The sequence below is a fragment of the Zingiber officinale genome, chromosome 5B (genome assembly GCF_018446385.1).
Source record: "Zingiber officinale cultivar Zhangliang chromosome 5B, Zo_v1.1, whole genome shotgun sequence".
NCBI lineage: Eukaryota > Viridiplantae > Streptophyta > Magnoliopsida > Zingiberales > Zingiberaceae > Zingiber > Zingiber officinale.
In genome coordinates this window covers 66,598,369-66,610,574 of record NC_055995.1, presented here as the reverse complement: position 1 = coordinate 66,610,574, position 12,206 = coordinate 66,598,369, and the positions used below count along the sequence as shown (strand labels likewise).

The 12,206-nt window shown below is 39.8% G+C and overlaps 1 pseudogene; it reads right to left on the bottom strand.

The window, feature by feature from the left end:
* Nucleotides 1-4,361: 4,361 nt before the first annotated feature.
* LOC121984471 lies at nt 4,362-11,387 on the bottom strand (annotated as a pseudogene).
* Between the last annotated feature and the right edge of the window lie 819 nt (nt 11,388-12,206).

The following is a 12,206-nucleotide window of genomic DNA, read 5'->3' as shown; positions in this document are numbered from 1 at the left end:
ACCTTCTCTGTGATTCAGTATGCAGAGTTGTACATTCGGGAGATAGTCAGATTGCATGGGATTCCCGTTTCCATAGTATCGGACAGAGATCCAAGGTTCACCTCGGCTTTCTGGAAAGGTTTGCATTCGGCTTTGGGAACTAAATTATTATTTACTACAGCATTTCATCCCCAGACAGATGGTCAGTTGGAAAGGGTGATACAGATTTTGGAAGACTTACTGCGAGCGTGTGTGATTGATTTCCAAGGAAGCTGGGAATCGAAGCTACCACTTGTAGAGTTCACTTACAACAACAGTTATCAGTCATCCATAGGCATGGCTCCTTATGAGGCACTTTATGGACGGAAATATAGATCCCCTATCCATTGGGATGAAGCAGGGGAAAGGGCAGAGGTGGGCCTAGAAATCATGAGACATACGGCAGACCTAGTAGCTAGAATTCGGGACAGGATGAAAACCTCTCAAAGTCGACAAAAGAGTTATGCTGACAGAAGAAGAAGGGACTTGGAGTTTGCAGTTGGGGATCATGTTTTCATGAAAATAGCACCGATGAGGGGTGTTATGAGATTTGGTAAGAAAGGTAAGCTCAGTCTGAGATTCATTGGGCCCTTCGAGATTCTAGACAGGGTAGAAGCAATGGCTTACCGGGTGGCCTTGCCACTTAATCTTGTAGGGGTGCATAATGTGTTCCACATCTCGATGTTGCGCAAGTACATGTCGAATCTCTCTCACGTGTTGAATTTTGAATCACTACAGCTTACCCCAGTTTGTCCTATGAGGAGAGGCCCATACAGATACTGGACCGGCAGGAGAGGAAGTTGTGGAGCAGGATGGTAAGCTCTCTAAATAGATGTCACAAATAAACTCCCAAATTAATATTATGATCGAAAACCCACAACTACACAAGGAAATGTTTTAGTATAAGGCCCGAGTCAAATTTTTCAAGGATTATGCTAGAATCATGCTTGTCTTGGATTAAGAACACTCTTTTGGGGTTTTCTAGATATAAAATGGGGGTTTGGTATTAAATGCAAAAGAGAACAGAATTGAACTTGCTATCAATAGTTAATTTCACAGCAATGAATGTTAAAACAAGCTAGGAATGAAACGCTTAAACCACATTTGCATTAAATGGAATTCAACCAAATTTCACTTATGAAAACCACAGATTCTAACTCATCCCTAGACAAACTTAAGAACTAACCTTTGGTTATTAGAAACTAATCTAAACTGATTGCACTTAACTAATTGAATCTTCCAAATTGAAAACAAGTTGCAGAATTCAATGTACTTAACTGCAGAACCAAAACATGCAAGAGCTAAGCATCACATCTAACTAATCACACTACAAATTCTCTATTCTTTTTCTCCAACTAAAGTATCAATGGATAGAAGGTTAAAACAGAAATGTTGATATCAAACAAAGAAAACAGAATTGCAGCAATTCTGCTGCACGAGCAGAACTAGACAGCACACAAAAATAGAACTAAGCATATCAGATTCATGTAGAAAATGAACTACAACTAAATCCAACCCATAAACTATCAGATTCAGAAACAAAGATTTCAGGAACAGGAAAATCTAAACAGAGAAATAACTACAGAAAATCTAAACATCCCTACACCAAATCTTAAACCAAACTTGTCTTCTCCTTGCCGTCACACAAGGAATCTGCAGAGAACACTCCAACAGAAATTGATCTGTGTTCTCAAGCTTCAAGACGATTCAGATTTCCTTGCATTAGCTCACAAAATTTCAGGAAGGTCAGTTCTGAAATGGTTCTCTACTGCGTTTTCTAGAAATGGCGTCGCGAGCTGACGAAGAAAGCTGGGAACGTTGAAATGATGTCGGAAATGGTTCAGAATCACTGGAGGACCACCACCAATGATCCCGTGAAGGAATGGAAACTCAGACCAGAAGAACATCGCTGGTCTGAGCTGAAAATTGCAGCTCGCCGCTACAGTTCGCCGCACGCCAAATCAGCTCGTTGATGAGAACCGATGGTCGGAATCTGATCGTCGGAGGTTGAGGAACTCCACGTCGGTGAGGACAAGCTTGTTCGAAGCTCTGGAAGAAGGGAGGGAGCTGCATCGCGCCATCGAAAGAGAAACGACACGATGAACAGTAGCGAGCTCACTGTTCACCGTGCCAAATCTTTTCCTTTTATACCTAGGGTTTGGCTCATTAAACCCTAAGTTCATATTGAGCCCATGTGTGATTTAGCTTGTGTTTAGGCTCCATGGAGTCAATTAGAATCTAAGTCTAGTTGAGCCCATTGATGATCTTGCTCTACCTCATTTAGTTAAATGGGCCAATTCTCCATTTGCATCATGAGTCCATTTGTACCCTACAAGATCATATTCACAAAAATGAGGAATAAACATGTATTAAAAGGAACAACAAAATAAAGCTCATAAAAGACCTTGTTTGAAGAAAATGATTAGAATTGGAAATTAAAATGTGTAAATATGAGAAGATCACCACAAATTAATCCACCAATAATGTATCAATTTGTAGCTCATCACACACCAGATATGGAGGCTCCCCGAAGGGAGAACCTTATATGCATAGTTGTGTACCTCCTTCTCTTAATTATTCTTGATCATCTCCAAACGAAAGTAAAAGGAAGTTACATGTAAGTATCAAGTTTCATAGACTCACACATTCATGACCTCTATTTTTACCTTGGTTCAATACTTAGTAAACTTCATCCATCATGAATAAAATGAAAATGATAGCATTTCTAATCCTCACAAGGTAATTTGAAGTGGCTCTCATCCTAATCTCAATGCTTTCAATGGTGGAGATCACTCAAGCTACTCATAGCAAATTCACTACCATAAGCTTGCTTTCCATCTAATTTTCACCTCTATCACAGATATTATGATGCACAATCATGAAAATTCACAACCCTTAGAAAGAAAAGAAAATTAGGATGTAGATGGAAGAATTAATTCTGATCAAGCTATGACTAAGACCATTCAACTTGAGATGGAAGACATGGAACTAGAATGCTATGTGATGTTCAAATTTTTGGCCCAAGCGTGAAATTCTGCCCTTTCTTCTTTTCATTGCTTATTGCCGCTGATTTAGTTTTGCAAGCACCCCAATCTACACTCTTCCTTTTACTCCACTTCATTTACAGCGCAAATTGTATAGCTTCACAGTTTCCATTCATATCCTCGATTAACAGAATCTGATTTCTGCTATTGTTCTGTTTCTTCAATTCTCAGCTGCAGCTCCTTCAAAATTCCCAAGCAAATATGACATTCTTTGACTTGGTTCGTCTCATGGTCTGAATTACAACTCTTCCTCATCAACACATTGAAATTCTGAAATTTTCAGATTGGCACAGTGGTAACATGAATCTGTTAACTTAATTTTTCTGGTTCTTGTTCAACAACTTCCATCCAAACCTGCCTTACTGATAAGCCTTGGAAGTTATCTCATTTGAAAATGGATCAAAATAATTTCAACTCCCCTATTTCAGATTCGAATATCCAGAGAGTTTGGCACAAAATAGCACATTGTCTTTGGCACAAAACTGATCTGCCTTTACTCAGCAGATCCGGATGCAGTTTCTGTTGCAATTGTTCACTTCTTTTCTCTCAACACTCTCTTCTGCAGTTGATAGGCAGTAATTCTTAACCTATTCACCTACTTTGGCATGAGAATTTCAGCTCGAATTTTACTTCCCCTACTGCCCTTTTGCAATCCGATATTCAAACTGCATATTAAGTTCAGTCTTCAACTCCATCTGTGCCTCTCCATTTGGTATCAAATTCCTTATCCCAAAAGCTTTGTAAACTCTCAAGAAGAAGAATAACCACTTATCAATACTAAATTGACAGCTAGGTTTCAAATTTCATGAAGAAAAAGCTTTGAATTGCATTTTGCATTGCTGAATTCAGTTTATCTTCAAATGCTGCCCTTTGTATCAATCTATCAAGGTTTCAACATCTCCCAATGGTTCAAATTCATCTCCCAATAATCATAAAACTGCCATTTCTGCACACACTGTACTTGCTGAAAATTCTGCACTATACTCCCTTCAAATATCCTTCTCTTTGTTTTGTTGTTAATGAATCTCAATAGAAGCTATTAATGCCAATATCCCTTTTGTTACTTCATGTTTCAGCACTTCATCTGAGCTTCTTTTCTCTTTGGGACCATTGCTTAATTCTTGATACTTCAACAGCTCTCAACTTCCTTCTTCACAGATTTTCACAATTCCTTTCACAATTCTCTGAATTTTTCAGCTTAATATTTACTATCCTCAACTGATGTTGCTGCTCGCACTCCAAGCTTCCTCAATGCAGTGATCTTTACAGTCATTTACGTCAAAGGATAGCTTTATTTCCATTTAATTTCAGCTAACAACATCCTTAGAAGTTGCTGAAAACTCTTAATGTACCAACTGTTCTTGCCTTCTTTTATCATTTCTTGTTTTGCATACCATTTGTTTCAACATCTTCTCAAATTCCCCATAAACTTCCTTCACTTTGAATCCTGCATTCTTGTTTTTTTTTTTTTACAAAACTGATACAAATTCAGCACTGCACTTTAGAATTCTGTTCTTTAAACTGTCCATGCGTCCGAATTCCAATCTATTCACTAACATTAACACTTAACCTCTTCTCTTGCTGCCCTTGCAATGGCACAAAATTTCCACATTTCTCTTCAAAATCTGCCATGCTTGAATTATGCACTTATTCATTTCTGTCATTCCAGCATCATCCTTCACTGCTTCCTCAAACACAGAATTCCAGCACCTATTCGAACTAAACACCTCCCCCACACTTAAATTTTTGTTCGTCCCGGCCAAAATGAAATCATCACATATCATCCAAGATAACCACATCCAAAGAAGTAATACAAGAGAAAAGAACAAAGATATGATGATACATGACAAGAGAGAAAGCAAAAATATGTGAGGGCAATGTGATAATGGAGTAATCTTCATGAAAATGACTTAATATTGTTCTAGTGGTATTAAATAGATTTAGAGCAAGTTCTAGAGTGAAATAAGCTACAAGTGCATCACTCAAATAGGCTCAAACCTCACTAGGTAAATACAAGTCATCATATCATTACATCAATCAAGAATTCATCACTAGTATCCACCTCATGCAATTCTAGAATTCAATCATGCTATTGAGTCTTTAAACTTGATAGCCAAATGTAACATTCCATTTCAAATCCCTCAAAAATGATATGAAGACTTGTCAAAAGAAGGAAGTACCATTTATTCCTAAAACAAAAACTATCAAGCTTAAAGAAATGGTAACGATCATGTACCAAAGTGCAAAACTATAACTATGCAAAAATGAAGACTATGAATGAAACTCAAGATTTATTAATGCAAGAAAATTCTAAACGGAACCGAAACTTTACCTAAACAAATAAGAAAACTATTAGCACCTAAAATTTATTCATTTGCAAAGAAACAAAAGATAAAGTGAAACTCCCCTCTAACTTGGATAGATAGCATCAACATGTTCCATTTCCTCCACCACCAAACCCTTAACTACTTCATGAAACTTTTTAAGCCTTTGTCCATTAACTTTGAAAACCCGACCAGTAGACAAATCCTGGATCTCAACCACTCCATAAAAGAAAACATTAGTAACACAATAAGGTCCCTCCCATCTTGATCTCAACTTACCTTTGATCAATTTGAGACGAGATCGATATAGAAGTACTTTGTCACCAATTTGGAATTCTTTCATCTTAATTTGTTTGTCATGAAATTTCTTGGCCTTTTCTTTATAAATCCATGAGTTTTCATAGGCTTCCAATCTAATCTCTTCAAGTTCTTGAAGTTGCAACTTCCTTTCTTCTCCAACCGTGTCACTATCAAGATTGCATGCTTTAACCGCCCAATACGCTCTATGTTCAATCTCCACAGGCAAATGACATGCTTTTTCATATACAATCCTGTAAGGGGACATTCCAATAGGGGTTTTGAAAGCGGTCCTATAAGCCCATAGTGCATCTTCAAGTCTTTTGCTCCAATCCTTTCTATCCGGTCTCACAGTCTTTTCAAGAATTGATTTCACCTCCCTATTAGACACCTCTGCTTGCCCATTCGTTTGAGGGTGATAGGATGTAGAAACTTTGTGTGTCACCCCATACTTATGTAGCAAAGCCTTCATGTGTCACAAAAATGAGACCCTTGATCATTAATGATCGCCCTGGGTACTCCAAACCTGTAAAATATGTGAGACCTGACAAAACTAACAACAACAGAAGAGTCATCAGTCCGAGTGGGAATGACCTCCACCCATTTGGAAACATAATCAACTGCCAATAAAATGTATACAAATCCGAAAGAGACAGGAAATGGACCCATAAAGTCAATACCCCAAACATCAAAAATCTCATAAAATAAAATGAATTGTTGAGGCATTTCATTTCTAAGTCTTATGTTCCCAGTTCGTTGACACCTATCACATGATCTATAAAAAGCATAGGCATCACGAAAAAGAGTAGGCCAATACAAACCACATTCTAATACTTTCCTAGCAGTTCTTTATGGTCCAAAATGTCCTCCACACTCAAAAGAATGACAAAAAGTAAGTACAGACTGAAACTCAGAATCAGGTATGCATCTCCTAATGATCTGATCACTACAAAACTTCCACAAGTAAGGATCGTCCCAAACATAGAATTTTGAATCACTTTTTAATTTATCTTTTTGAGCTTTTGAAAATTGTTTGGGATAAACATGTGCAACTAAGAAATTCACTAGATCTGCATACCATGGAGACTCACCCTGCAGCTTTAGAAGCTGCTCATCTTTGAAATCATCATCAATGGTCGTGCGATCCAAGTCTCCTTCAATCCTGCTCAAGTGATCTGCAACCAGGTTCTCCTTCCCGCTCCTATCACGTATCTCTATGTCGAATTCTTGAAGCAGAAGCATCCATCTAATTAATCTAGGCTTTGCATTAGGCTTCTTGAGGAGATACTTCAAAGCTGCATGATCAGAAAAAATTATCACATGAGAACAAAGAAGATATGATCTAAATTTGTCTAAAGCAAAAACAATGGAAAGAAGCTCTTTTTCTGTTGTTGTGTAGTTTGCTTGAGCTGAATCCAAAGTCTTGGAAGCATAACAAATAACATGTGGGGCTCCATTCACTCTCTGTGCTAGTACATCTCCCACTGCATAATCTAAAGCGTCACACATCAACTCAAAAGGTAAGGACCAGTCTGGGGGTCTGATGATGGGTGCTGAAGTAAGAGCCTCCTTCAATCTGTCAAAAGCCTCCATACACCTCTGATCAAAATCAAAAATGGCATCCTTCTGAAGTAGCTGAGATAATGGCAGAGCAATCTTACTGAAGTCCCTAATAAATCTCCTGTAGAATCCTGCATGTCCAAGAAAAGCTCGAACCTCCCGCACGCATGCGGGGTAAGATAAAGAAGATATAGCGCTAATTTTAGCAGGATCTACCTCAATGCCCTTCCTAGAGACTATATGACCTAACACAATGCCATGCTCTACCATAAAGTGACACTTTTCAAAATTCAAAACCAAATCCGTGTCGATACATCTACTCAAAACTCTAGACAAGTTATCCAAACATGCATCAAAAGACGAGCCATAAACAGAAAAATCATCCATGAAAACTTCCATGCAATGCTCTAATAAATCACCAAAAATACTCACCATGCATCGCTGAAAAGTCCCTGGAGCATTGCATAAACCAAATGGCATCCTACGATACACGAATGTCCCAAAAGGGCAAGTGAAGGTCGTCTTCTCCTGGTCCTCTGGGTCGATGCAAATCTGAAAATAACCAGTATAACCATCAAGAAAATAATAATGGGATTTACCTGCCAGCCTCTCCAACATCTGATCAATAAAAGGTAGTGGATAATGATCCTTCCTGCTTGCTTGGTTCAGCTTCCTGTAATCCACACATACCCTCCAGGAATTCTTCACTCTCGTGGGAACCAACTCATTCTCTTCATTAGCTACCACTGCCACCCCTGACTTCTTCGGAACCACGTGGATGAGACTTACCCATTTGCTGTCAGAAATCGGATAAATAATGTTTGCCTGTAAGAGTCTAGTCACCTCCTTCTTTACCACATCCAAGATCAAAGGGTTCAGTCGTCTTTGTGGCTGTCTCACTGGCTTCACATCCTCCTCTAAATAGATCCTATGCATACAAATGGAAGGACTGATCCCAGGAATGACCGCCAAAGTCCATCCAATGGCCTTCCTATGCTGTCTCAGAATCTCTAATAATCTCTCCTCCTGATCTGGTTCCAAATTCTGAGCTATGATGACAGGTAGCTGCTGATTTTCTCCCAAATATGCATATTTCAGATGTTGGGGCAATGATTTCAACTCCTCTTGTATCTGCTCCATAATAGGTGATCCTAGGGGTAATGCTGCTGAGCAATCCCCTACACATACCTCTTCCTCTCTGAGCGATCCTAGGGGTAATGCTTCTCCCAAGCAATCCCCTACGCATTCACTTGAATTGACATCAGATTCCACATCTAAAACATCTTCCAATAATGCAACAAATTCATTCACTGTACCAAAATCAGAAATCTCTAAGTCTGAATCAATATCTGACAAGAACTCCATGCCATCCAGCTCCTCTGAAATATTCAAGCTAAGTATGGAATGATCCTCTCAAGGATGCTTCATAGCCTCAAAAATGCTGAATCTAACTACTGTATCTCCTATCTCCATGGAAAGAGTTCCAGCATGTACATCTATTTTAGTTCTAGCAGTCTTCAAGAATGGACGTCCAAGAATAAGTGGAGCCCTGTTTGCAAGCACATCACCCTCCATGTCCAAAATGTAAAAATCTGCAGGAAAAATCAACTCCCTCACTTTTACCAATACATCCTCAATCACTCCTGCTGGGTGTGCTTGACTTCGGTTAGCCAACTGAATCACTACACCTGTAGGCTGCAAAGGTCCAATTCTTAATGACTGAAAAACTGATTTAGGCATCACATTAATAGAAGCTCCAAGATCTAACATTGCATCCTCAAAGATACAATCTCCTATCACACAAGGCACGGTGAAAACTCCTGGATCTTCACACTTCTGAGGAACTGGCTGAAGTAATGCTGAAACATTCTTTCCCATACTTATCAATTCATTTCCCTTCAATTTCTTTTTGTGCACACAAAGATCCTTGAGGAATTTGGCATATTTTAGAATTTGCTTAATCATGGTAAGCAATGGAACGTTCACTTCAACCTTGCTGAACAATTTCACCAATTCTTGATATTCTTTAGCCTTTTCTTCCTCCAACTCTTTCCTTGGTTGTACACTTCTTTGAGGGAAAGGTAATGGAATAGAATGCTCAACTCCTTGCTGGTTTAGATTTCTGTCCAGATTCTGTCCAGAATTTCCCAGATTATGTGCTGAATTTTGAGCTGAATTTGAAGCTGCTGTTGGAGTAAATTCCAAGCCGAAATCTGCTCCATCAATTTGATCAGAATCTGAAGCTTCCGGTTGATTGAAATGTTGCTGATCAGCTCCAGTAATCCCATGCTGTGCAGTATCTGGCTGCTCTAAAGTTGCTGGAAAATTCTGGAAATTCTGTGAACTCGAAGTTGCAAATGGTCTGGAAAAATTTTGCTGCGCTTCTACCGGACAATTCTGTTTTGGATCTGAAATTTGTTTACCACTTCGCAGAGTTAATGCACTCACATTTCCCTTAGGATTTGGAGTGGGTTGTGAAGGTAATTGTCCAGATCCTTGATTTTGCATTTGATTGATGTTGCTAGCAAGTTGCCCAATCTGTCTTTCAATGTTTTGCAGCGTTGTATCAGTTCTTTGCTGGTGTTGCTGCTGTTGCATCATTTGCTGCATCAAATCTTCAATTTTTGAGTTGCTAAAGTTGTGCTGAGGTTGCATTGATCTAGGACTTGTAGAAGATGGAAGTGCAAGTTGAAATTGATGCTGATTCACACTGCTTGGCTGCTGGAAATTCTGCACAGGTTGCTGAATTTGCTGGAAATGGTTTTGCTGATTCTGTGCATTCTGAAATTGTGGCTGAAATGCAACATTCGAATGCTGAAAATTTTGGAATGGTTGAAACTGCTGATTTTGGTTGAAGTTTTGCTGAAATTGTGGCTGCTGGAAGTGCTAATTTTGCTGAGAATGAACTGCTGGATGGTTCTGGAAATAATGTTGATTCTGCTGATGCTGAAATGATGGCTGTCCAATCTGATTTTGTGTTGGCTGCTGATAAAATGTGTTCCCATACCTCAAATTAGGATGATCCCTCCATCCCGGATTATAAGTTGAAGAGTTGGGATCATACTTGTGTTGCTGAAATTGAGGTCTTGAAATGGCTGCAACAGATTCATCTTGATATAAATTAGGACAATGATCCGAAGAATGATCTTGGCTTGAACAAATTTCACACAACTTCATCATTGATAAAGGAAAATTTGAAACATGACTCGAATTTTGCAACGCCATTTGCTTCACTAGAGAGGTCAGTTCTTGCAAATTGTTTCTAATTTCTTGTTGCTCATTCGAAACCAAATGAGTTTCATTAACCACTCTAGTCCCAAGAGGTATACTCCCAAATTGCTGTGAATTTTTTGCCATATTTGAAATTAACTCTCTTGCTTGATTTGGAGTCTTATTCACCAAGGCTCCTCCAGCTGCTGCATCTATCATGCTCCTATCCATAGGAAGTAGACCCTCATAGAAATATTGAACAAGAAGCTGATCACTAATCTGATGTTGTGGACAACTCGAACACAGCTTCTTGAATCTCTCCCAATAATCATAAAGAGTCTCTCCCACTACTTGCTGAATACCACAAATGCTCTTCCTGATAGTTGCAGTCCTAGAAGCTGGGAAAAATTTCTCCAAAAATACTTTCTTCATATCAATCCAACTAGTAATGTATCCAGCTGGAAGGCAATATAACCAGTCCTTTGCTGCTCCTGTCAAAGAGAATGGAAAGACCCTCAACTTAATGTCTTCTTCTGAAATCCCCTGTGGTTTCATGGTAGAACAAACCACATGGAATTCATGTAGATGGCGGTTGGGATCCTCTCCTGATAACCCTTGAAATTTGGGAAGCAGATGAATAAGTCCTGATCGAAGTTCAAAATCTCCTGCCAAGTCTGGATAAGTGATACATGAGTACTTATAAGCCACATCTGGTGCTGCAAGCTCTTTCATAGTTCGATCTCCTTCTGTTATCTGATTATCCATCTTTGAAATTCTGCTCTCACAAGTTGCTACTGACCTAGCTTGTCTTCTTAAAGCCCAAAAGGTTCTCTCAATCTCCGGGTCAAGTTCAAGCAATGTTGCAAAGGAAGATGTAGGACCGTTAGATTCGATAGAGGGGGGGTGAATATCGATTCAAAAAACAAGAGTTTAAACGCAGCGGAAAAATAAAATAGACACAGATGTTTTTACTTCGTTCGGAGCCTGTGACGACTCCTACTCGAAGGCCCGTGATCCTTGACCACTTTCGTTGGGCAATCACTAACAAGTCGAAATATGATTACAGAATAAGTACAGGAAATGCTAGTGACAATAAAGCAATACCGACAAAGAAAATTAAATAAAAACCGGAGGAGCACTTTTGTCGGAGCGTTGTTGACGTCGCACTTGAACGTCGAGCAGCAAGACCAGCAGTAGAAGAGTTCTCAGTAAAAATTGATTGTTGAAGCTCCCGTGCCGGGCTTCTTTTATATCTTTGTTCGCCAGCGCTGGATCCCTCCGCGCCGGAATGTGACGAGCTGACAAACCATGATGCTCCACGTGGCGACGACTCGGCTGGATAGACTCGCCCGCGCCCGGACTTCTCGGCGCCGGACCTCGACCGCACCCGACCACCTGTTCGAAAACTCCCTTTTCTCGCAAAACAAAGTTAGTCCGAGGCAAATATGTATCTGTAAAACATATTGTTAGCACGGTTAAAGTTTAACAGATGGATAAAAGAGTATGACTTAGATTCCGTCTTCGAGAGCGGAATCTAGTCACGATCTCGACTTAGACATCCGAAATGGACCTAAGCCGGATCGACGCCTAATGTCCCTTCCGGAATGCGTCCTCACAGTCACTCTCCTCCAGTGACTTACCTCACTTACCGCCTGAGGCGACCATGACCGTCTGGACTTCTCCAGCGTCCGGTCCCGTCGACCCGCTTGGACTTCTCGCCAGCTATCCGGTCAGCCCGTCGACCTAGCTGGAC